Raw genomic sequence first — 24,982 nt, forward strand, 5'->3', positions numbered from 1 at the left:
TTCAGCAGAAGCTCAATAAAAAAAGAAAGTGATTTAAGCAAGAGCGAAGTGTCTCTTTTCACAGCTGAAGGACTCTGCTGCTCACAGGACTGAATTAGCTAAAATTAGCTCTCACAGTTGCATTCTCACCAGCACCTCGAGCCTCCCGTGTGGATGAGTAGTTTTGGTGAAAGCAGCTCTAATTTGGATTCAGAGCATGCAAATTTAAGGAGAATAGTGATTTCTGACCAGCTCCTTCCATGAACACTGATGCATAAAAAACACTGTCTTTCACATTCAAGTTTAATCCTCTTCTGAAATATTTATTTTTGGAACAATTCAGGGAGCAGAAAGCCTTCAGCCCAGACGAGTTACATCTAAAAATAGAGGGTTTAAGAATTCAGGAATTCTTCCTACTGTTCTGTCTAATCAATACATATCCCACTGTAACTCCTGTCATCTGCTTTACTTGTCAAAGCACATCCCCACGCCCACCCTCTGCCAGCATTACCCAACCTGCATCTTTTGGGATAGTATAGGCCAGAAACAGCTTTTTTAATGATTTGACATTCATAAAGACTCAGTCGCACACACATTATACAAGGAGTACTAAGAACAGAGTCAAGTCTTGAACTATGAAATCATCATTCAGGGCTGGAGCTCCTCCAGTGCCCGTCCTGCCCTAGCTGGGGGAACATTAATGAACTCTTTGATGGCAACAAGGAGAAGAAGCAGCTTTCATTATCCAAATGTCACTTGTCCACTAATGAGAGGCTGCTAAGCCAAATGATGGCCTTCCTGAGATGCCTTCCTGCATCAGGAAGGAATGGGAAGGAGCTCCTCACCAGGAGCTGCAATGCCACAGTTGAGTTACAGTGACCAGGAGCATTCCCACATATAAAATCCTGCTCTCTACACCAGGGTTGCTACATGCAAATGCATCTAAGAATGGCCCTGGTCCATGGCAGCTCTGGAACAGCACCCAGCAGTGTCTGGGAGAGGATTTTTGCCGCAGGTCAAAGGCTGCAAGAGGAAATCTCCTCAAATAAAACATCCCAGCACTACCAGAAGTCACCAAAAATCACATAACTCAGTAGCACGAGGGTAGCTGGAGACACCAGACTGTGAGAAGCTCTTACTTAGGTTTTTTTCATATTCACATCACCTCAGCTTCCTGGGAGCTCCAGCAGTCCAGCTCAGCTGCCCCTACACAAGAGCAAACCACCAGGAACACCTCCCCAGCCCACGACTGGAACAAACAGGGCATTTGCAAGGGCTTATCACTCAGGGCCTTTTTAAAAATGAGCATTTCTGCTGGTTTATAAAACTCTTCTACAAAGTCTCTCAGCCAAGGTGTAACAGGTTGTCCAACATGTCAAACAAGAAGGATCCTTCTGTTACTCACTGCATGCACACCACACCCAGAGCAGCAGGAGCAGAACACGGCTGCTCCCCCACAGCTCCTCTGGCAAGACTGGAGATGCTTCCAGAAGAGCCCTTTTGTTTTATTCCACTCTCACCCATGCCAAACCCTTGCTGTGCAGATCAAAGGGTCAGTGGAATGGCCAGGAGTGTTATGTACATCCAAAAACATAACATGAAGGAGTGTCCTGCCTGTGCCTAAAGGGGGCTTAGACAAAAGACAGATGGAAGATGATAGAACAAGGGGTGATAGTTTTAAACTCAAAGAGGAGAGATTTATATTGGATATTGAGAAGGAATTCCTGGCTGGGAGGGTGGGGAGGCCCTGGCACAGAGTGCCCAGAGCAGCTGGGGCTGCCCCTGGATCCCTGGCAGTGCCCAAGGCCAGGCTGGACATTGGGGCTTGGAGGAACCTGGGACAGTGGGAGGTGTCCCTGCCCATGGCAGGGGGATTGGAATGGGATGATCCTTAGGATCCCTTCCAACCCAAACCATTGCAAGATTCTGTAATCAAATATACCCACGCACCCCAGAATGGAGAACTCCCTAATCTCACTGGAACTACAAAACATCTTTCCTCAACTTTGGAAAAGGAAAACCAAGAAGGAAATTGCTGCCCCCAAGAGCGATTTTACCAAGTTACAGCAGATTAAGGAATGTTGTCTGCAGTGTCAGCTCAGGCCCTGCTGTAGGCAAACAGGAGAGAAGCTTGGATTTCCCATCTCCTTGGGACCTTGCAGGCTGCCACAGCAACAGCTTCAAAGCCACACAGCTCCTGGAGAACTCCCAACCATCTCTGACATTTCATTATTGTAAGAAAGCATGAAAAGTCACGAGACTGAAATCGCCTTACATTTTCAAGGTTGATGCCTGCCAGGTTTCATAACTGAAGGGCCCGAGCTGCCCATTAATATCTCCTCACCTACACCAGGTCACAACCTCCCCCTGTATCCCTGTCCTGGAGGAGGGAGGGGATTATCCCATGGGGACGTGTGGGTGGGCAGGGATCTGCAGGTCACAACCCAGGGACAGTTAATGGACCTCACTGAGCACTGAAAAACCCACCTAGCAAGCCCCTAGGATTTCGTGGGAAAGGATCCATGCAGGTGTTCCTGGAGTTGAGCTTTGCTTGGTGCTTGTGAATGGAGCATTTTACAGGGACTCCAACGTGGTGGAACCACTGACCTGTGCTGCTTCACCCCAACCTGCAACCGCCCCAGCCCTGACCTAAAAGTACCTTTACAACAGAGATTCTGGACTTATTTAATTCTTGGCTTTTCAGGTTGGAAACTTATTACGGCAGTAGATTTTGCATGGATGCTTTGGAAGAAAAAAAGGAAAAAAAATACCAAAGTTCAACAGAATATGGGCTAGGAGCATGACCAGGACACTGGGTTAAAAGTTCTGAAAATACATGTTATTTGGTTAATAGATATATCAATATTTCCATGAAAAAGATCATTTACATAGGTTCCTATAAACCCAACTCGCATGCCCAGATGTGCTCTAAACACAGAGCAGTATCTAAGCAGAGCAGTGTGACAGGTTTGATAAGCTGTGTATTTCAGGGGAAGTATTTCAGATGTGCAGGAACACACGAGGAACGTGATCCAGGCATTACCCACATCTCCAAAACTCAGTCCCACCAAAGGTGAGAAACCCAGTCCACAGCAAAGCCAGCATCTCCTTTGCTCAGTGATGATTTTCATGAGCTGGTTGCTCTTTACAGACAGAATTCCGTGAGCAGTTCCGAGTGAAGGCTCACCCTGCTTGCTGTTTGTGGGATCTGCTCCCACACACAGAGGCTGCCCTGCAGGGAATTCCACCCTCCTTCACCCATATCCATCCCCTCTGCTCACAGGCTTCCTGGTCGGTGGCAGTGCCTGGTGTTTGCTGCTACGGAAATCAGAGGCTCCCGACAGCAGGAGCGGTGTCAGAACAGCCAGAGGGGAGGGATCAGAACCACCCCACAGCCCTCATCAGCCACAGGTGAGCAAACACATCCCCAGGACAAGGCACACACCCCACCGCTCACAGCCCAGTGGAGAAGGAATCTGCTTTTCCTCCGTGAGCAGAGCTCCTGGATCAAAACCAGCACACAGAAGGGATAATTCCCCTCTCCAAGACTTCTTTAGCCCATACCAAAATACAGAAGCTACAGATTACAAATATCACAGATCCCTTGAAAGGGACTTTGGGTAAGAGCCTGGAACGACAGGACATGGGGGGATGGGTTCAAGGGGCACAGGCTGCCCAGAGAAGCTATGCCAGGGCCTCCCCACCCTCACAGCCAGGAATTCCTTCCCAATATCTCATCCAAACCTACTCCCTCTCAGTTTGAACCACGTCCCCTTGTCCTGTCATTCCATGCTTTTAGCTGAAGTCCCTCTCCGTCTTTTTCATCGGCTTCTAGACTAGAGGGCATCCTCTACCACGGAAGTTAATGACACTCAAAATCAGTGCAGAGACAACATAAGTGTTAGAATCAATTCAAACCAAATCCAGTCAAAATATGAGCATATTCCAGAAGTTTTCAGAGGATTTGTTACTTGAAAGTTTTACATGGAAAAGACCAGATTAGCAAGAATTAAGCAGTATCTGCATCCTGAGACACCAAAACTACTAAAACATTAAACTCCTGATTACACGCTGACTTTGTCAGGACCTCACTGTGATCCCAGCCGGGCAGAAGTCACTCATAGAACATTCCAAATTCTCCTGGCAAATTCAGGAGAAGCCTCAAAACATCATTCGACCTCCCCTGTGAGGGGACAGTGCCCAACACCCAACAGAACTTGCACCTCGGCTTAGGCAGAGCTTTGTTAGGTCAGCTCTGAGTGATCCCCAGCACAACCAACCTCTCTACACCCCAGAATCAAGAATTTGGGCACTACCAGGCTGCAGGAGAACCAAAGAAAACCAACATTCTCCCATTATTTCAGATTTCCAGCTAAAATCGGAGCATCTCCAAACAGATTTGTCCTGGGAGGTACAAGCAGAAAATGATACCTGTACCTGGGGAAAGGGGAGATGGGAGATAAGGGTCAGAGCAGTGCAGCCAGATAGGGTTAAGGTCATTAACATTTAGTTCTTTGCCTCTTAGCTCACAGATCACATTTCCAGGGCATAAAGAAACTCACCTTACCCAAGCTTTTCAGACTCAGATTGAAAAACAAGGCCACCAGCAAAAAAAAAAAAGTCCATTTTAAGGGGTAAGTTTCCCTTTGTTAAAGGTGGGTTGGAAAACCAACCAGTCAGAGTAAGGCTCAAAGCCATTTTGTGGATAAATTCTTGGACTGAGCTGGAACACATTCATATTCTGTGTCAAAACTGTGGCTTTTAGGGTTTTTCAAGCAGTGTCACTCCTTAGAAAATTCAAGGCAACCGTGGCTGGCCCTGAAATTACCTGATAAATCCTTCAGATGTTTATTTACAACTGTAGTAGAGTAATTAAGGCTTCTAAAGAAAAAAGTTTCCAAAGCCAACAAAAAATAAGTGGAACAGAAGATGAGCAGACACTTCCCGTTATGCAACTGCCTGGAAAAACAGATTTGTTCAATTCAGCGTGAAAAACTGGGCTGCAGTCTGAGTACCCACCATCAGCTGCTGACAGGTTACAACAAGGTGCAGACAGCTGTGTTAAACCAGAACCCAGGAGCACATTGCTGCAAGATCTGAGACACGATACAGGGAACGGGGTGTTGGACACACACAGGCCCCAAACACTCCCTGCAGAGCACCAGGGGCTGGCACTGCCACCCACCAGCCCTCCAGCCTGCCCTAAACCTGCAGGGTGCTGCTAAACATTTAATTACAGGTTTTTAAACCTCTCTTTGGTTGCAGTCATGGCAGAGCCAGCCAGAGGTGTGGAGGACATGAGAATCACAGGATCATTAAGATTGGGAAAGATCTCCAAGGCCATGGAGTCCAGGCTGTGCCCAATCCCCACCTTGTCCCCAGCCCAGAGCCCTGAGTGCCACCTCCAGGTGTTCCTTGGACACCTCCAGGGATGGGCACTCCAAACCTCCCTGGGCAGCCCCTGGCAAGGCCTGAGCACCCTTTCCATGGGGAAATTGCTCCTGATGTCCAACCCAATCCTTCCCTGGCACAGCCTGAGGCCATTCCACCTTGCCCTGCCCCTTGTTCACTACAACCTCCTCTCAAATTTTTGTAGAGAGAAGGTCCCCCTTGAGAGTTGAGCGCTTTTACTTTGCTGCATTTTTGAAGGTTCAGTCACAGTAAACAAACAATGAGCTGGATAAGAACTACAGGGAACATAAAGAAGGGAGAGACTTGGCATCTTCGAAGATTCCATCCCCACAGACCCTCCTGTTCTGAGAAAGCAGAGGAGCAGCTCTCACGCTGTCTGTGTTATCAGAGCAATGACAGCCTAAGCCAAGGGAGCTGCTGGAAGTGTTTTCTCTGATCCTTGTTCTGTGCTTATCAAGGAAAGCAATTCCTGCTCTGAAAACGCAGCAAGATCAGCAGCAGTTTCCTCATCAAGATTGGAACCAGTACAACATGTGTTACTTCACACCACAACCAAATAAATCAGTGCAGAATGACTGCTTAAAAAGCTCATATAACACCTTCAGAAATCAAAAGCTGCATTAATAATAAACACTGAATTATGACTGAATGAAAATGCTTCACACATCCATAAAATGAATTTTCAGCACTAAATCCACCTGATTTCTATTTCTCGCAGCATTTGGAATTCAGAAAGTTCTGTGGTTTAATGCACAGGTTCTTACTGCAAAGACCAATTAAAAAATAATTATACAATCCGGCTTTTAATCTGGACTTAAAACTGTTCAGCTCAGACTTATTAAGAAAAAAGAAAAAAAAAAGCAAAGCCCAGCTGTTCATATGTCCATCCACACTTTCACTTGCTCCTGGCCGAGACACAATTGCATTCCTGCTTCTGATCATTCACCCAGATCCAAAGAAAACCGGGAGTGCTGAGGCCGTGGCGTGTGGAGATGTGTGAGACCCCACCTGCAGAGCTGCCCCAGCCCCGGCGCCAACAGCACCAGGACCTGGAGCTGCTGGAGAGAGTCCAGAGGAGGCCCCGGAACTGCCCCAGGGCTGGAGCCCCTCTGCTCTGGAGCCAGGCTGGGAGAGCTGGGAATGTTCCCCTGGAGAAGGGAAGGACACAGGGAGAGCTCAGAGCCCCTTGCAGAGCCTAAAGGGGCTCCAGGAGAGCTGCAGAGGGACTGGGGACAAGGCCTGGAGGGACAGGACACAGGGAATGGCTTCCCAGTGCCAGAGGGCAGGGCTGGATGGGAGATTGGGAATTGGGAATTGCTGGCTGGGAGGGTGGGGAGGGGCTGGGCTGGAATTGCCAGAGCAGCTGTGGCTGCCCCTGGATCCCTGGCAGTGCCCAAGGCCAGGCTGGACATTGGGACTGGGAGCAGCCTGGGACAGTGGGAGGTGTCCCTGCCCATGGCAGGGGTGGCACTGGATGATCCTTAAGGTCCCTTCCAGCCAAAACCATTCTGGGATTCCAAGACCCAGCAAAGCCCTTTCACTGCTGCCCTGTCCATGTGCAGCCCTGCACTGACAGGCTCCACTCCCAGTACTGCATTCACTACTCCAGGAATGCACGCAGGAGGTGGGAATACACCCAGGAGGTGGGAATGCAGTGACACTGGCCTGTGCACCACATCTGACAGTACTGACGGAACAAAAACTGTGCCAAAGCTCAGGAATTGGGGATTTCTGAGTCACCCTCACCACGATGAATTCAGTCGCTCCTGCTGCATTCATGTGTAGGAGCTGTTACAACTCAAACACTAATTAACTCTCCCATAGTTTTAAAGACAAATTCCAGGGACAAGGGAGACAAGTCTAACACATTGCCTCACATGTAATTCCGTTACTTTTACAGTTCTCAGCACTTCTTTAGTTGGGAGAAATCAAACATTTGTATTGGAGTTTCTGCAGACTCCAAACCTTCGGGCCTCCCCTACACACAGATATTGCAATTTAAACTGGAACCAGCATGAGGCTCCCAGTGCCTCCAAGGACAACAAAGCAGGTTATCAGGGTGAGAAACTGAAAGAACAATGCATAATACAACTTCTGGTGTTTAAAGCTGACTTAGAATGAAGCAAACTGTGTTTCTGGCACATCACTGAATTCCCACTCAGCAAGATCCGAGTGTCAACCCCCACAAGCATTGTACAAGTTGAATATTCAGGGTTTGCCCTTACTACAAGTAGTTTTCCCAATCAACTGCTTATTTTAAAGCAACAATTTCATCATTTTAAAACCAGAAACAGGTAGAAAGCACAGAAGGCACATCGATTCACTGTACTATGTTTTAAAAGGAATAACTTAAAATTATGAAGCCAAGGATCACTGTTACATCATTTTTAATTTCAACCTTGCTTGGCTCCGCCCAAGGACCAAAGTGATGCTTCTCAATGAGGATGGGGACCACATTTCTTCATTCTGTAACAACTTTTCATTAGAGAGGTTTGGGTTGGAAAGAACCTTACAGCCCAGCCAGCGCCACCCCTGCCATGGGCAGGGACACCTCCCACTGTCCCAGGCTGCTCCAAGCCCTGTCCAGCCTGGCCTTGGGCACTGCCAGGGATCCAGGGGCAGCCACAGCTGCTCTGGGCACCCTGTGCCAGGGCCTGCCCACCCTCACTGCCAGGAATTTTTTCCTAATACCAATTCAAATCTACCCTGCTTCAGTTTAAAGCCATTCCCCCTTGGCCTGGCGCTCCATGCCCTTGGTAGAGTCCCTCTCCAGCCCTCCTGATGTACCTAAAAATCAATGCAATTGCAAGAAAAGTAAGTACAGCAAATCCACAATCCAAATTCTTGCTGACTCCACCTGTGGAAGCAGGAGGGAAAGCTCAGAATGGCCCCACACTCGCAGCTCCCCCCAGCACGAGCCCACAGCCCACGCAGCTCCCTTGGGTTCAGCAAACAGCTCCAGCCCTGCCCAGTGCCCAGCTGGGCACCGGGATGAGCTCATTCCCAGCAGCAAACTCCATCAAAAAGCTTTTTGTTACAAGCTGCTGTACTTCTGTTTGCTTCGTTTTTGGATTAATTAGTAAAGATGTTTTACAGAAAGATTCACTTTATTATTCAGAAAGTGTTCAGTGCTTCCCCTCTCGTTCTCTTACATTCCTACCTCATTAGATTTGGAATATTTATAAGACATTTTAAAATTTTTAACTTAAATTATCAGAATCATGATGGGATGAATTCTAGAGAGCTCAGGGAGGGGCTTCTTCTTTGGGTTTGGTTTTTTTTCCTCTTTGGTGTTTGAAAGAAGAAATACTTGCAGGTTCTACTTTCAGGTCTGTCCATCCCCTCCTAACCAGGCATTCCAGGTTTTGACTTGTGTTTCAGCAACTGCTTCTGTGTTTCATGCAAGTGTCTCGGTTTTGAAAGACAGGTGTCTGCTAAGGAAGGCAGAAGCCCCCCCTTGAAGTGGCAGATATAACCCCTTTTCCCTCCAAGTTATTATATTTTGAAATCAAGGGCCTTTAGGCAAAGATGTGGGAAATAGGAATAACAGTTCTTTAATATATATATATGTATATAACCAGTCAAACAAAACAACAACAACTCTGGCAGTAACAGCAATCACAAACCCAGTGCCAGCCTTCTCGGCTGTCGGGCCCTTTCCCCTCGGGTGCAGTTCCGCTCGCAGCCGGCAGGGGCGCTGGCGGCTCCCGGTGAGCAGGGCAGGTGCGATGGTTCCCCCGCGGCTGCAGGGGGCGCTCCGGAGCGAGCTCGGGGAGCACGCGGCACCGGTGCCCTGGGATCCCGGGAAGGATGGAACAAAGGCTTCACAAACCCCTGGGCAGCCGATCCCGGGCTCTCAGGAACAGCAGGCTGAAACGGCAGGGACGAACGCAAATCCCAGGTGGCAGGCGAGATGTATCCAGATGGGAAAAAACCACGGAGGCCCAGGCAGGCAGGGCGAGCAGGGCTACAGCGTAGCGAAAGCTCGAAGCAGCAGCGGAGCAGGGCAGCCACAGCTCGGCCTCCAGCAGGGCAGGGAAAGCGGCTTTTGGGGTCCCGGCGTTGCTTCCAGCAGGAAGAAAGAACGGCCAAAAAGAAAGCAGCAGCAGCTCCTTTCTCTGCAGCTTCTCTCTCCGGATGCTCAGAGCGAACTGACCCCACACCCAGGTGTAGACAAAGGAGTAGCCAGGCCCGCCCCACTCCCCTTTTTGTCTTTCTTAAGTACAGCTATTTGTCCCCTAGCAACATGCATATGGGAGAAAATTCCTTTAACAGGAAAAAAAAACTAAGACTAACCTAAAACCCCAACAGCAAGAAACTTGCTGGAATAAAACAAAAGTCATTCCAGACCGTTTTGGGTTGGAAGGGACCCTAAGGATCATCCCATTCCCACCCCTGCCATGGGCAGGGACACCTCCCACTGGCCCAGGCTGCTCCCAGCCCCAATGTCCAGCCTGGCCTTGGGCACTGCCAGGGATCCAGGGGCAGCCCCAGCTGCTCTGGGCACCCTGTGCCAGGCCCTCCCCACCCTCCCAGCCAGGAATTCCTTCCCACTATCCCATCCATCCCTGCCCTGCTCAGTTTAAACGGTGCAGAACTCAGATTTGCCATTGTACAGCACAGAACTGAAACCACAACACAGGGACATCCATTAACAGCCAGGCCTCAGAAATCAAGACAACACAAACCAGGAGCCCTGGAGTGTTCAGGAATCAAAGAACCTCTGGTTATGTCCTGTGAAATGCCTGATCCTGCAGATCTCCACCGAGGCACAGGCTGCCTATTCCCTATACACTTTCCAGAAGGAAGCTCAGACACCTCAGAGAGTTTCACCCTGTGCTGGGTTTGTTTTTTCCTTCACCCCATCATGTGCTGCCGGAGCTTCCTTGGCCTGTGGAGCCTCAGCCAGACTGAATGAATGAGTCACTTAATTAACCCAGAATTTACACAAAGGACATGTGAGAGCAAAAGCCTGCCTTGAATCTGGCCAACCCGGTGAACATCTTAAAACACAATTTTTCTTTTTTCAAAAATATATAAAAAAATAAATTAGTAGAGTAACAGAATTTAGTAAAAACTTGCTGAGAGAGAACAATCCACAGGCAATTTCCAAACTAAAAACCGTAAGATTTCAGTCAGTTCCATAAAATACAGCCCACATCCCTGTTTAGTAGATGCAAATGCTCCTCCCAACACACAACCCCCTTTTTTGGTATTATGCTTTTGAGAAGTACAATATAAAGCATTTCATCTAGAAATCACAGCTCCTGTACTGTGAGAGATTAACAGAAAAACTCTCACAAGAGGTAAGCAGGGAGAGGAGTGTTTAGTGTCACCTGCAAGCTGCAAGTGTGAAACCTTGTGCTGAGAGGACAAAGGTGACAGTGGCAGCCACAGGTAATCTTTATTTGCCAATATTGAGACTTTGGAGCTGGCTTATTTCCTCGACACCACCAGTGCTAACCTGTGCACAGAGCTCTTGGCTTTGAGGAGGGAAAGGCATTTTCTGCTGCAGAGGAGATGGAGAAACTCAAAAAGCCAAATTACACACCTGGCACTGAGGCACCCTGGGCAGTTTGCTGGTGACACCGAGCTCTGGGTGCTGTCCCACGCCTGAGGGCAGGGATGGGGCATCCACAGGGGCCTGGCCAGGCTGGAGAGGTGGGACTGTGCCAACCTCAGGAGGTTCAACAAGGCCAAGGGCAAGGTCCTGCACCTGGGCTGGGACAATCCCAGGCTGGGGATGAACAGATGGAGAGCAGCCCTGGGGAGGACCGAGGGGTGCAGGGGGATGAGAAGCTGAACATTCCCTGGCCAGACCCCCCATGCCTGGGCTGAGCCCCAGCGTGGGCAGCAGGAAATGGGGGATTCTGCCCCTCGGCCCCACTCAGGTGATTCCCCACCTGCAGAGCTGCCCCAGCCCCGGGGCCAACAGCACCAGGACCTGGAGCTGCTGGAGAGAGTCCAGAGGAGGCCCCGGAGCTGCTCCAGGGCTGGAGCCCCTCTGCTCTGGAGCCAGGCTGGGAGAGCTGGGAATGTTCCCCTGGAGAAGGGAAGGACACAGGGAGAGCTCAGAGCCCCTTGCAGGGCCTAAAGGGGCTCCAGGAGAGGGCAGAGGTGGAACTGGATGATCCTGAAGGTCCCTCCCACCCAACCCAGTGTGGATTCTGTGAACTGAACCCCACAGAGTCCCCAGGACTCTCGGAGGAGCACAAACAAGGAGACACGGGGACACAGCCCACACTTCCCCACCACCCGAGAGTAAAAGCCAAGGAGATGAAAAAAGGACAAAACAGAAACCAAAGCCCATGTACCTGAACCTTTTGCCTGATGTGGTCTCACAGTTCTTACATTCTGATGTTATTTAATATGCTGTAAAGTGGGGAGTGCTATACTGTCCTGCTGACTTTCAAACACATATCAAAATAATTTACTCACCTCACCCTCCTGGCTCTGCTGTTCATGCTGAATTATTTGCATTTATTCCTCTGATCCAACTTTATTTTTCTTCCTACCTCTAATCGCACAAAAAAATTTAGGCTTGAATTTAAAGCATTAACAGGATTGCTGAAAGAAAACTACTTTGAAAAGCCTGCTATCAGTCAGCGAGTGCAGCTGGTGGATACCCAGCCTCCCTTTGTAGTTGGAATTCTCTAATAAAGGAACATCTGAGCTTAATCCAGAGCTTCTGTTTCATAAATAATGAGATTCTACAGTCTTTCATTTGAATACTAAACTAACTTAAGGACAAAATGCAGGTCCCCCAAGGCACTTTGGAAGTGCCCTTGCTTTGAAGCAAGGGTTAAAAATTCAGTACGGAAAATTATACTACTCAAGGTGATCTCTGTGTTAAACAAGATATTCATCACCAGAGCCCCCCTGTTTCAGTTCTGTCTTTCAGAGGATCAGTTCCCAATCTCTGTTTATATTTTACTCCTCAGTTTGTAAGCTGTGAAGTTTCTTTTAATTAATACAACTATTTAGAATAAAGCAGGGTGTTACACCTGTACAACCAGGATGCTCTAATGCATTTCAATTTAGATTAACTATTTTCGTTACTCCTTGTGCTCCCCCCCCACATTTGCAAAGTTAGTTCAGCACAATGTTTAATTATTCAAATAGAGCTGAAAAAATAACTCCCACTGAAATTTTGATGAGGTGTTAAGGATCTGTAACCGCCGGTCCTGCTTCCCCCCTCCGCAGGCATAAACTGACATCTCTTAATTAAAAAATTAGCAAGAGCAAAGGTACTGAATAGCACAAATACCTACACTAAAAATACACAAAAATAACAAATGCACTTTAATTCCATATGGATTTTAAGAGCAAACTTTGCACTACATAATTTCTTGTTGAGTTCACATTCGACCATTTGATTACATCAGCACCTCAAAATGATCTTGGAAGAAGCGAGGCTTGCCAGGGAATTTCACTGGGGAAACATAACAGGCACAGTCAGCATATCTGGCTGCTGAAAAATTATTCTACAGATAAATTACATACTAAAAAATGGATGTACCCCAGACTAGAAAGAGAACCAGCTTAATTTTGATGAATCGTGGGCATTTTCCAGGTTTCCATAGGCATATCGCAGACCAGGGAAATCAATATTCCGTTTTAAATCCACAGGGACCTCAGACTTGCAGGAGCAGTGTCTGTAGGGAGTGTGGGGTGTGTGCAGCACCGAGCTTGAACTCCAAGGGCAGGAACTACGAAGGCTCAGCGAGTTCAGTGACTCCCTGCCAGAATCCAGCTGGCTTCCCTGGGAGTTTGTATCCCTGCCTCCCAAAAACCCAGGCTGAGGAATAGCAAATTTCCTTAGAAACTTCCTTTTTCCCCTACCAACAGCATAAAAAGCCAATTTCCACTCTGACTCCTGCACAGTCCTTGGTAAGTTTGCAACCCTGGTAAGGGGGGACAGAAAGTGAGGAAGGAAGGAAGGAAGGAAGGATTCCAGGAAGGAAGGAAGGAATTCCCTGGTCTGGCATTGCTGGGGACACACAAAGTCACATGCACAAATTCAAAAATAACTTCTACTCATGGCTTCAAATCCAACAGCAAAAACCAGCACAGCTCTTGGAAGGTCAGATTTGGAGACTTCTGGTGCTTGGGAACAACACAGCAGCTTATGGAGGAGAGGAAAAGCAGTTTGGAAAGAGTTAAACCCTCTGAGGGGAATCCTAGACGTGCACTGGACAGCTCTGTCCTCACCATAACCTTCCTTCCACTGCTCTGCCCTGCTCACTCCCTTACTTAATTCCTTAAATGTGTTCCTCTCACTTTCCCAGGAGGACTCGAGTTACCAGTGCCCTCCTGAGTGAATTTTCTATTCTCCTGTCTAACGGTCAGTATTCTCCCAGTGTCACTTCTGGAGTATTTCCTTCTCTCATTATATAACCACGGAGCTTTGCTTTAAAAGGGAATCTCCTTTTATCACAGGAAGTCAAAACCCCAAGGGGAAAAAACATCAAGTCTGTGGTATGTTTAAACAAGACACCATCAGCTGATGCCAGCCAGAGTCAGGATTTCTGGGAGCAGTGTGTTAAATTCTGTGCTCCACTCACCCCTCCAACAGCCCTTTTAAAAGGTCTTTGCAGTAAAAAAAAAGAAACCCACCCTACACTGAATACACTCAGATGGCCTTAAACAGGATCTGGGAAAACAGAAATAAGGGAGAAAGAACAGCAGCTGAGAGCTTTGGAGAGAGAGCAGAGCAGCAGGAGAAGGGGAGCAAAGGGAAACCTGTGGGACAAACACAGCTCAGGGTAATTAAGGAAAAAATGCAAATGAATGCTGTAGAACTAAAGGCCTTTGTGAATCACAGCCATTCACTCATCCATCACCACCTGAAGGGATCCCAGAGCTGCTGCAGTGCAGGGCAGGGCTCTCACTGCCCACCAGAGCCACACGGAAAACCCTTCCCGCTGCAATCCCAGCTGCAGGCAGAACCAGGGTGCCAGGCTCAGCTCAGACACAAGCACACGAGGATGTGCCCACAGGGAAAGTCTGTCAGCAAGACCAGCAATTACTGCTAATTTGGCACGTTCAAAACACTCGCTGCAGAAAACTAAGCTTGGAGGTGCAAGGAGTTTCCTTTATGTTCCCCAACGCCTTCAAATTCATGTTAATTCCTTCCAGGAGAGGGAAATGCCACAGGAGCTGCCAGCAAACGGACACAACACACCAAAATAATACAGAACACCACAAGTGAAAGAGTTGTTGCAGTTTTAAGAACAAGACAGTGACTGATGCAACAAAAGAATCTTGTAAAGTTGATATGATAAAGGTTTATTCCACACCATTAACACCCAGAGGTCTCAAATAGATGTGCAGCTTTTGGGATAAATTTGGGGTTCAGCCACCAGACAATGCCGTGCAGAACTGCTCCACGTTCATATGTGGAGCTGTTAAATCCTCATAAAACCACCATTGCTTTAAAGGGAAAATACAAGCCTAAAAATGCCAGTTTTAGGCAAATTATAGCATCTCTCCTTAAAAGTCAATTCCCCAAGCTGAAAATAGTTTGGACCAAAAGCAAATCAGCTCGAGTCACATCAAACCAGTGCTAATGCAGATATACATCCCTATAAATCCAGTCATTCACCAATTACACCCATGCAAGCTCCTAAGAGGGTCACTTCAGGACAAATATGTAATCCCCAATGTGACACTTGATCCTATTGCCCTACATGCTCTGTCCAAATCCCAAGGCAAAAAAAAAAAAAAAAAAAAAAAAAGAGTGCATTTTACCTAAAAAAAAAAACCTAGTTAAAGAAAATCCAGCCCTTCACAAGATGGAAATATCCTTTAATTCTTGTGTTGTAAATGCTTAAATGGGTTAAAATACAGCCTAAGGAAAAATAGAATGTATGCTTTAAACATGAAGATATCCTGGAAAAATTAACCCTGCAGATTACAGACATTGTAGTTTCATAGATAAATGCAAATTTATGATATAAAATGTAGCTGGAGCCACCCACAGCATCCTCCAGTCCCCATCATCGTGGTGTCACAGGACCACCTGACACGCACACGTTGTGTGCCAGCCCCACAGCACGTCATCCCAACAGGATTTAGTGCAGGATTCCAGCCTCGGTGACATCCTGGTGGGTGTGTCCTGTCGCTGTGCCGGTGGAGGTGGAACCAACTTCCACTCTGGGAGTCACATCCTGCAAACCTGGGCAGGAGCCGACATTCAACTCACCCAGACCAACTGCAGAGCTGGCCAAACATTCCCAGAATCCAGAGCCCTGGGATGGCTTGGGTGGGAGGGACCTTAAAGCCCATCCAGTGCCACCCCTGCCATGGGCAGGGACACCTCCCACTGTCCCAGGCTGCTCCCAGCCCCAATGTCCAGCCTGGCCTTGGGCACTGCCAGGGATCCAGGGGCAGCCCCAGCTGCTCTGGGCACCCTGTGCCAGGGCCTGCCCACCCTCCCAGGGAACAATTCCTTCCCAATCTCCCATCCAGCCCTGCCCTCTGGCACTGGGAAGCCATTCCCTGTGTCCTGTCCCTCCAGGCCTTGTCCAAAGTCTCTCTCCAGGTTTCCTGCAGCTCCTTCAGGCCCTGCAAGGCCACACTGAGGTCACCCCAGAGCTTCTCCTCTCCAGGCTGAACATTCCCAGCTCTCCCAGCCTTTCCTCCCAGCAGAGCTGCTCCATCCCTTGGATCCCCCTGGAGCCTCCTCTGGGCTCTCTCCGGCAGCTCCAGCTCCTTCCCGTGCTGGATCCAGGGCTGGGGGCTGCACTCAGAGTTACAATCAAAGCAGCACTTCTGAGGCCGTGCATCCATAATGTCCCGCTGGGAATCCAGCAACAGGCCATCACACAGTATATTTAATTTACTGCTGCTTATTTAAATCACTTAAATCCACAGCTCCTGCTAAGTTAGAAGTTTGAATGATCCAGCCATTAGCATCCAGAACCGTTTTTTAATTGCTCTGATTTATGACTAAAAACAGAAACGATTCACTCCCACCACAAGAGTCCAAAGGAAGGAAGGGAGGGTGACTCAGTTCTTTGTCTCATTCTTTGCCTCCCCTGTCTGCAGAGCTTCATTCAGAGCCTCTGCAGGAGCTGCTTGGGGATTTTTGTCTTTGCTATCCCAGTTTGGAAGATTCCAATTACCTAATTAACAGCAGTGAAAGTATCCATGGACAGCAGAAAAACTTCTGAGATTCCTTAAAACCACTGCAGATAAGCAAAGGAGCATCTTTTAACAGGGCACTGCACTTTATAAAGCTGTAACAGAAAAATGGGTGCAACTGAGAGGTTAAACACAAAAAACCACAAAGAGGAATACACCTCATCAACAACACCAAAATCCCCCATCCCTGGCAGTGTCCAAGGCCAGGCTGGATGGGGCTTGGAGCACCCTGGGACAGTGGAAGGTGTCCCTGCCCGTGGCAGGGGGTAGCACTGGATGGGCTTTAAGGTCCCTCCCAACAGAAACCATTCTGGGATTCTTGGAAAAAACAACTTTCCAAATTCAAAAATCGTTGTGTTTGGTGCTAACACCACGTCAGTGCACCAGAAAGAGAACCTGGGTGCAGAGAGCAATGAGGGTACAGGCAGGAATTAAGCACTTGGAACTGCTACAAGCAGCACCAACAATCACATTTTGAAACAGTTTTTTAAGCTGCTGTTTACAATTGGGTTTTCCCCAGCATTTCCAACATCATATCCAGCACATTTCATATCCAGCATCATTACTGATTTCACATCACTGCTGATTTTCTCCTCAAGTGTGGATCAAGTTGCACTTACCCCTGGGGAATGGCACACGTGAACTTCCCGAGCAGATGTCACTGCCAAGGGCACCTCCCAGGCCACGAGGACCTTCAGCCCAACCCAGGGAAAACCTTTTACCACAGTCGAGCTCTTCCTCTCAGTGTGCCTGAAACCCTGGCAAATTTGAACTATGAAGAGTCAGGTACTTAAAAATGCCCAGTGCTTTCCAGAGGGGATTACAGGAAAACTATCAGTGAAGCACAACTTTCAGATTTCCGTTTGCATCCTGTTCAGAGCAGCTCCAAGTGCCTAATTCCTGCCCTATCCTCACTGCTGTCTGCACCCAGATTCCCTTTCTGATGAACTGAAATGGTGTTAGCAGCAAACACAGCAACACTGAACTTGGATTTGGGGTCTGGAGCATTTCCCAGATGAGCAGAGACTGCAGGAGCTGGGCCTGGTCAGTCTGCACAAGGGAAGGCTCAGAGGGGATCCCATCAATCCACACAAATCTCCCCCAGGGCTGCCAGAGGATGGTCCCAGACTCTGCTCAGTGACAGGACAAGGAGCAGTGGCCACAAACCAAAACACAGCAAGTTCCAGCTCAGCAGGAGGAAGAGCCTCTTTCCATGGAGGAGGGGCAGAGCCCTGGAACAGCTGCCCAGGGGGGCCTGGAGTCTCCCTCTCCAGAGGGATCCCAAACCCCCTGGACACGTTCCTGTGTCACCTGCTCCAGGTGCCCCTGCCCAGGCAGGGGCTGGACTGGGCGATCTCCTTCCAACTCCAATCATTCTGGGATCCTGGTGTGCCTGGCAGCCTAAGCCTTTCCAATGAAAGTCTGACAAGGATCTTTCACCCCAAGCTCTTACTCATCCCACTGACAGCATTTCTCCATCACATTTTCCCCAACAAGCCAGTGTGATGAGTGCTTGGCATCCCCTCCTCTAAGCAGTTGTTTCTACTTCCCCTTTAACAGAATCAGCGCAGCTTCTAAAATTAGTTGTAGAAATCCCACCTGAGCACTGACCCATTTCTCACTGCCCCATTTCACTGCACTGAACTTCTGGCACAACAACCTGAGAGAAAAGCATAAAGCAGAGGAGGGCTGGAACCTCAAATGAGTTTTGTTAGAGAAAATAAAGTCATAATATGGAAACAAACGCTCAGGATCAGCTCCTGGAAGGACAAACTGCCGGAGTATCTACAGCAAAGAGCCGACACAGCACAGTCCCTGCAAGAAACAAGTGGGAGGAGGGAAAAATAAGACCAGGTAAAAGCACCTAGATGTTTCCCTGCCCCTTCCAGAGGATTTTAAGCACTTCACAAACATCAGTTAAGTTATGTGAAGGTATTTGCTCCAATCCTCAGTGCGAGAGATGAGGGTTTCCACTCACAAGAATGAATTGAGCTCCAGCACTCCGGGAGTCGCAACTCCAGAGTATGTAAACACACTTTGAAATTGGTCTGATAAATGCTCCCATAGTTCTACTTTGTTTAGAGCAAGTGTCAACACCCTAAATTCAGCTGAAAAACAGCTTTTGGGGATGATGTAGCTCTAATACAATTTTACAAAAGGAACAATGACTCACTCCCAGGCGGGAATGTGTTGGGAGTGTATGACCTAATGCTCAGAGACGTTTGCTTTTCCAAAAGGATCCAGTTTTAATATGTACAGTATCTCCCCAGCCAGTGAAGTTTTTTAAGAAGAGAGGTTTTGCACACAGGAATTTGCACAATTACCTCATTTTTTGCCTTTTTTTCCACTTCTTGTCAAAGTCCAGCCAGCTGATCTGCAGTTCCCCTAACCTCAGTTTGAGCCTTGTCTTTCCCAATCATCCCATCCCTGGACTTGTTCTCCAGCCCATTTAGCCCTGGCTGTTAGAGGCCAGAGGAGCCTTGCTGCCCCAAGGTGCCAGCCAGCACGAGGAGCTCCTCAGCACCCAGGGATGCAGATGTTAAAATTCCAGCGTTATGACACACCAGATACAGAACACGAGCAAGCCCTGAGCACCTGACTGACAAGCAAGACGAGCCTACTCCATGCTCCACTGGATTCCTCACAGTCCTGCTGAGGCTCCTCCAGCTGTGAGGGGCTGATTTTTCAGACGTTCTGTTCAGACAGCAGCTGGGCTGTGAGTTCTGAGGAACTTTGTTACAACACAAAGCCCAGAATCCTGGGATCCATTCACGAGCCCATCCCGTGGCTGGAGCCTGCACCGTGCCCGGCCTCGCTGCTGCTCGTACTTGCAAATACCTCGGGTGAAAAGGGGCAAAGTGTAGGTGGAAAATGGGAGTGAGTGACACCGGCTAATCAGGATTTTAATCATGCTAATGGATGTGATTAACTGCATACTTCTCCCAGAAGCCTCCTGCAGCTCCTCGGAGTAGCCTGATAGCCAGCACGGAGCCGGGCACTGCTCATCCCACTTTAATCTGCAGCTACACTGTGTGTGTCACATCACCCACTCAGGGATACACCTGATACTTAACCTTCCTCCCACCCACACAGCCACTCTTCCACCCTGCCAACACACTCATTTTGGGCAGGCTACAGACTCCAGCACGGTGTTTGTCTACGCTAAACTCTCTGTACAAGGAGAGTTACAGCTCCAATAGGCTGGAAATCCAACCTTGGCAAAGGAAAGCTAATCCAGGGCCTATTGCGTTACACAAACCTCCCTCGATAATGCAACTACAACTATTGTTTTTGTTTGCTAGTTTTGTTCAAGTCACAGGGACACTGTGAGCTTTATCTCAATGTTGGTATCTTGCTACTCCCCAGAGGAACTACCAATTCAGCAGCTGCCACTGTCCCCAAGAAAAATTCTAAGAGGCAGGGAGTAAAATAAGGTAAGGATTAAAAAGAACAGTAAGGAGCTGCCTTTTCTAGGAGCGAGAGAAGAAGTCAGCCCCTTCCCTCCCTGTCTCCAGGGGAGAACAGAATAAATAACCCACTGCCCTCCCACCTTCCAGCAGACACTTCCAGGGAGCAGTGTGCACTATGGAGTTGGAATACACCATCACTTACATATACACTGTTTTTACCCAGGGAGTAACCTACACTTCCCATGAACACGGTGTCTCCCGTGTTTTCTACAGCAACAACTGCAAAAAGTTTTGCTCTCCAGCATTCCAAAATATGGGCTCTTATGGCAACATACAAAAATGAGTAACTTACTCAGAGGAGTCCAAGACTGATCTTGTTTGGGACAAATCCTCAGCACTATCCTGATGTAATTTTGAATAGCACTAGAGTATCACACCAATGTCTGTTCATAATCCTTCGGGGTCAGATTTCCCAATAATTTTAAATAAATTTAATAATTTCTAACATCATCTTAAGAAGCCTCCCCAGGAACAACACAGGGCACTAGTGTGAGCCACAAGTATTTCATTCTTCTCATTACCAAGTTAAAATCTGCATAACATCTACAGCAACTGATTTCACTGACCTTTTCTTCCCACGAGAAATTCCCTCCCATGTGCGGAACACTAAGGCATGGAATTGGTTTCTGAGCTGTAGGAGGAGAAATCCCCCCCCAGGATGCAGGGGTCCTACCTGCTCTGCTCAGCCCAGCTTTCCATCATCTCCCAAGAACCTGCTCCGAAGGACATCCACCCTCTCTTCTGGAGATGAGCTCTGTGGAGATGACGCGGCGCTGGTGGCTCCAACTCAAGGCTCGAGCTCTCTGCCACCCTCCCATGTGCTGTAATCACAGACCCCTGGTTTCTCTGATCTACAGCTGACTATAATTTCATTTGCCTTCAAGGAGGAAAAAAAGCAAGCACAGAAATAATCACTTCAATTGCTGTTAAAGCACAAGGAAGCTGTGGACACAGACATTTGACTAAGCAAGAGATTCATCTGTTGTATTTGGGACAGGAAGCACAAACCAGGAGTTCCAGGAAATAACTCTGCCTTTCAGAGCAGTATCAGCTTCTTCAATTTGCCTTTGAAACTCCACAAGTACCTACACAAATTATAATTTTGTTGTCTGCAATCTGACTCGCAACAACATGATGAGTAATACGCCTTGAACTCTTCATTCTCAGCGGAGGAGACTGGAATTTTATCTTCCAATCTATGTCTAGCCTAGCAAAATAAATTATTTGGGGTTTTTCTGGACCAAACCAAGGTATAGTCACACATTATTTCGCTTTCAAGTAACCATCACTTTCATTTGAACTGCAAGTAGCTTGAATTCATCCTGACAGACTTTAAATCCTGTCTGACCAGTGGTTTCCCTTAGTCATAAGTTTGGTGTAGGTCAGAATTTGGAAGTTTGCACATCAAGACACAAATGCAGTCCAAGTACTGAGTTCTCACTGGAGACATTACTGGTGACAGCAGTAAACAGCAGGTGAGTTTAAGCCTGAGGTACACAAGAGCAAGAACATGCTAACAGCAATGGGTGTAAACCAGACCTGAACTCTGCAAGAACTCAGATCTGATTTAATGGCTCAGATCCATTTATTTATAGGGAAGAGAAGCAACCACTAAAATACTACAGGGGCTGGGACCTCAAATATAATTACAGCTCCATTCGCTGAAATTACAGCTGTGTCAGCCCTTTTACCAGCAGGAATACGTAATTCATTTGTTTCAACTGAGCACTCATCAGACTTCACATAACGAGCTTAAGGCTGGAAATCCAGTCCTGCCCCAGCCTCCACTCAGCCTCACCTTCTGCCCCTCCAAAAACCCAACTGGCTTCTGCTCTCATTGTTGCTCAGGCTGCTGGAGGCGTGGGGGTGTTTAATATCATCACAGAACAGTTTAGGCAGCACTCTGCTATTTAAAACCTTGCCTTAAACTGCCTGGTGTCCCTGGGAGGGAACAAACGAGTGCATTGAACCCAAATACTTCAGAATTAGTACTTCCACCTGTATATGACACTTACCAGCACACCCTGCTCCCAGAGTAACTCCAGGTTGGTTCCAGCAGTGTCTGGGAGCCTGGGGTGTGATTATTTACCCCCTGGCCACTCCAGTGCTCACCCAAACAGGGCTGCACTGATCATTTACCACAGCACTCACAACCTTCAAAGCTCCCCACAGACAAATTAGGCAACTTGTTAAAGCAGATCTCCAGATATCCTGCCAGGGTGAGGTCCTGCAGCTCGCAGAGCGGAGCCGTGGTGTCCCACGGGGCCCACACTCTCTGGAGCCTGCCTGGGATCAGTGGCCAGCACAGGGACAGTGCCTGCCACAGCCCTGGCTTTGGAGGAACAAGCTGATAAAGTCAGCCAGTAAAGCCCCAGCGAGGATCCGCTGCCATAAGCGTCCTCCAACAGCCTCCCCGTTTGTTCTTTAAGGACAGGAGTGACATAATCCTCTCCTAATATCAGCTGAGGGCTCGGGGGGAACCGGGGGTGACCCACAAACTGTACCCATGGCAACACTGGGCTCTAGCTGAACTCCCCGGGCTGGCATCTTCAAACCACTGACACTTCTTTGTATTATCTGATCTTTCCCTGATGTCATTTCTGCAGAGACACATAGAAACAGATTTAATAATATCCACGGCCTTCAGCTTCAGAGTCAACAATCACAGTCACAAACAGATCAGCTATTCTGCCTTCAAGCTTATTATTTGCCACTAACATGTAATCATTACCAAACAAAACAAAAGACACAGGATATTGCTGCTGTTGCAATAGCAAGTAAGTTAAGCTCTTTTTCAAACTGAAAAAGCTCACCTCTTCTGATGCAAGAAGGCACAAAAGAATAAAAAAAATTAAAAACTTTGAAAGAGCCCACAAATCCTCCAAAATGCATCTGGAAGGACAATCAGAAATTCCATCGGTTCTTGCAAAAAAAAAAAAAACCAAACAAAAACCCATAAAGCAAATTTAACACAGGTCTGTCCAGCCAATATCACCTTTATCATAGTTGTACTGTCAACCTGAATAATTTCGAGTTACAATTTCTCTTTCTCAAATAAAGGAGGGGTTAATCAAGCTGCAACAGCACCTTATAGATACAGTACCAGCAAAACATACCAGATGGGACACCAGGCCCTGGCAGAGGAGAAAAGAAGCTTTAGAGGTGTAAAACTCCAGCGCAGTCCTGTCCCTTCAGTTTACAAAATGAAGCTACAGCAGCATCACACGCAGAGCAGAAAGAGGCCCCAAGCAAGGCTTGTTACTCCACACTGAAACGCTGAGCAGGACTTGGATGGCTATTGTATTATTCAAGAAGCCTTTCGGCTGGAACTGTAAGCTGGGAAGAACATGGCTCATTGAATAGATAATTCCAGCTTTAAAATTAAATAAAAACTTTTTAAAAAACTCTAAAATCAATGAGATAATCTGTTAAATCCACACAGGAATCCGGGGAAGGAAATAAGAGAGGGAGCAACCAAGTAAGAGAGACCAAGAGCCACCTAAAGAAAAGAGAACTAAACATCTAAATTCAGGTTTTGGATGTTCACAGATCAGGCTTTTAACACACCCCTCTAAGAGAGGGAGAGCTTACAACACTCATACTACCAGGATACACTTAGAAGCAGCTTTTGGCAGCAGAACAGCATCTGCAGAACCAAAAACTTCACCACCTTGAATTTAGACGTATTAACAGCAACCCTGCATCACGCCGTGGCGAACATTAGCTTAATTCTTGTACCTTATAACGCGGCCGTGCCATGTACGAGAAGTTTGCTCATCCCGAAACCGGGCCCGCTCCGAATTTATGGCTCGGCTGCGTCTGCGATGACTGAGCAGAGGCCTGGAGCCTGGCGCATCCCCGGCTCGCCACACCCAGCGCTCCGAGCCGCGGCTCTGCCCATGCTCATCCCTCACCCCGTGCCCCGCTGCGAGCCCGCAGCCATCCTTATAAAGCCGGGAATACGAGGGATCCAACGGGAGCAGAGCGGGGAAGGACGGGGGGAAAACACGGCACAAAAAGTTTCGAGAAGTCCCAAGGAGAAGTGCGGAACCGCTGAGTCGCCCTTGAGCGAAACCCGCGGTTCCCTGCGCCCGGGGAGCCGGATCCAAAGGGACCCTGCGGGAGCAACGCCGGGAAATCCCGGGGGGGCCTCCCAGACCCCCGGACCCACCCCAGCCCCTGCCCCCGAGCAACAAAGCCGCGCCCCGGCAGCGCCCGCTCCCTCCGCCGGCTCCCCCGGGAGATGCTCGGGGATGCTGCGGGCCCTCCCTGCGCGGCTCCCGCGCCCCGCAGCCCCTGCCACCCCCGCCCCGGCCCGCCCCGGCCCCCCGGACACCGGCGAGGCCGGAGCCCCCGCTCGGCCCGGGCCGCCCCTCCGCCGCGTCGGAGGGCGCCGCGCCCGCAGCGCGGTGTCCCCGCGCCCCGTCCCCGGCCGCAGCCCCCTCCCCGCGGCCTTACCGAGCGGCGGGGGCGCGGGGCAGCGCCGGGACGGAGGCGCCTGGCGAGTGTCGCTGTCCCCTGCGGGCCCGGCGGGAGGAGGAGCGGGGAGCGGAGCCGCGCTGGCCGCGCGCCGAGCGCACTACCCTGCTGGCTGCGGGGGGGCGGGGCCAGCGCCGTCCGGCCAATCAGCGCCGCGCCGCGCCCGGCATCGGCCAATCAGCGCGAGCGCGGGCGGCGCGCGGCCGCGCGGGGCGGGGGCGGCGCTGCGGTGAACGGGCAGCGCGGTTGGGTGCGGCGCGGGGCGGGGCGCGGGGCGGGGCCAGCGGCGGGGGCGGGGCCGAGGGGCGGCGCTGAGGGCACACGGCTGAGGGCACACGGCTGAGGGGATGAAGGAGATCCCATGGCTTGGGAAGGGTGTGGTGGGGCAGGAAAGGACAGTATTTAAAAGGGGAGAGGAAAGCCTAGGAGCGTGTGCGTGCCTGTATTGCACAGAAGTCGTGGATGTGGAGGAGCTGGAAGGAGTCCTGTGATAAAGC

General features: G+C 49.1%; 1 protein-coding gene across 11 annotated transcripts in view; it reads right to left on the bottom strand.

The window, feature by feature from the left end:
• MAP4 (microtubule associated protein 4) overlaps positions 1-24,598 on the bottom strand; it is a 153,023-nt gene extending 128,425 nt beyond the window's left edge. For 5 of the 11 annotated variants that reach the window (XM_048296567.1, XM_048296261.1, XM_048296657.1 and 2 more), the window contains exon 1: positions 24,465-24,584. The gene's annotated coding sequence lies outside the window, so the exon portion shown is untranslated. Of the gene's footprint in view, positions 1-23,744; positions 23,913-24,464 lie in introns of those variants that run through there. The other 6 variants (XM_048295974.1, XM_048296036.1, XM_048295871.1 and 3 more) reach the window with 4 other exon arrangements.
• Positions 24,599-24,982: the final 384 nt, after the last annotated feature.

This window comes from Corvus hawaiiensis, chromosome 1, assembly GCF_020740725.1.
Source record: "Corvus hawaiiensis isolate bCorHaw1 chromosome 1, bCorHaw1.pri.cur, whole genome shotgun sequence".
Classification (NCBI taxonomy): Eukaryota; Metazoa; Chordata; class Aves; order Passeriformes; family Corvidae; genus Corvus; species Corvus hawaiiensis.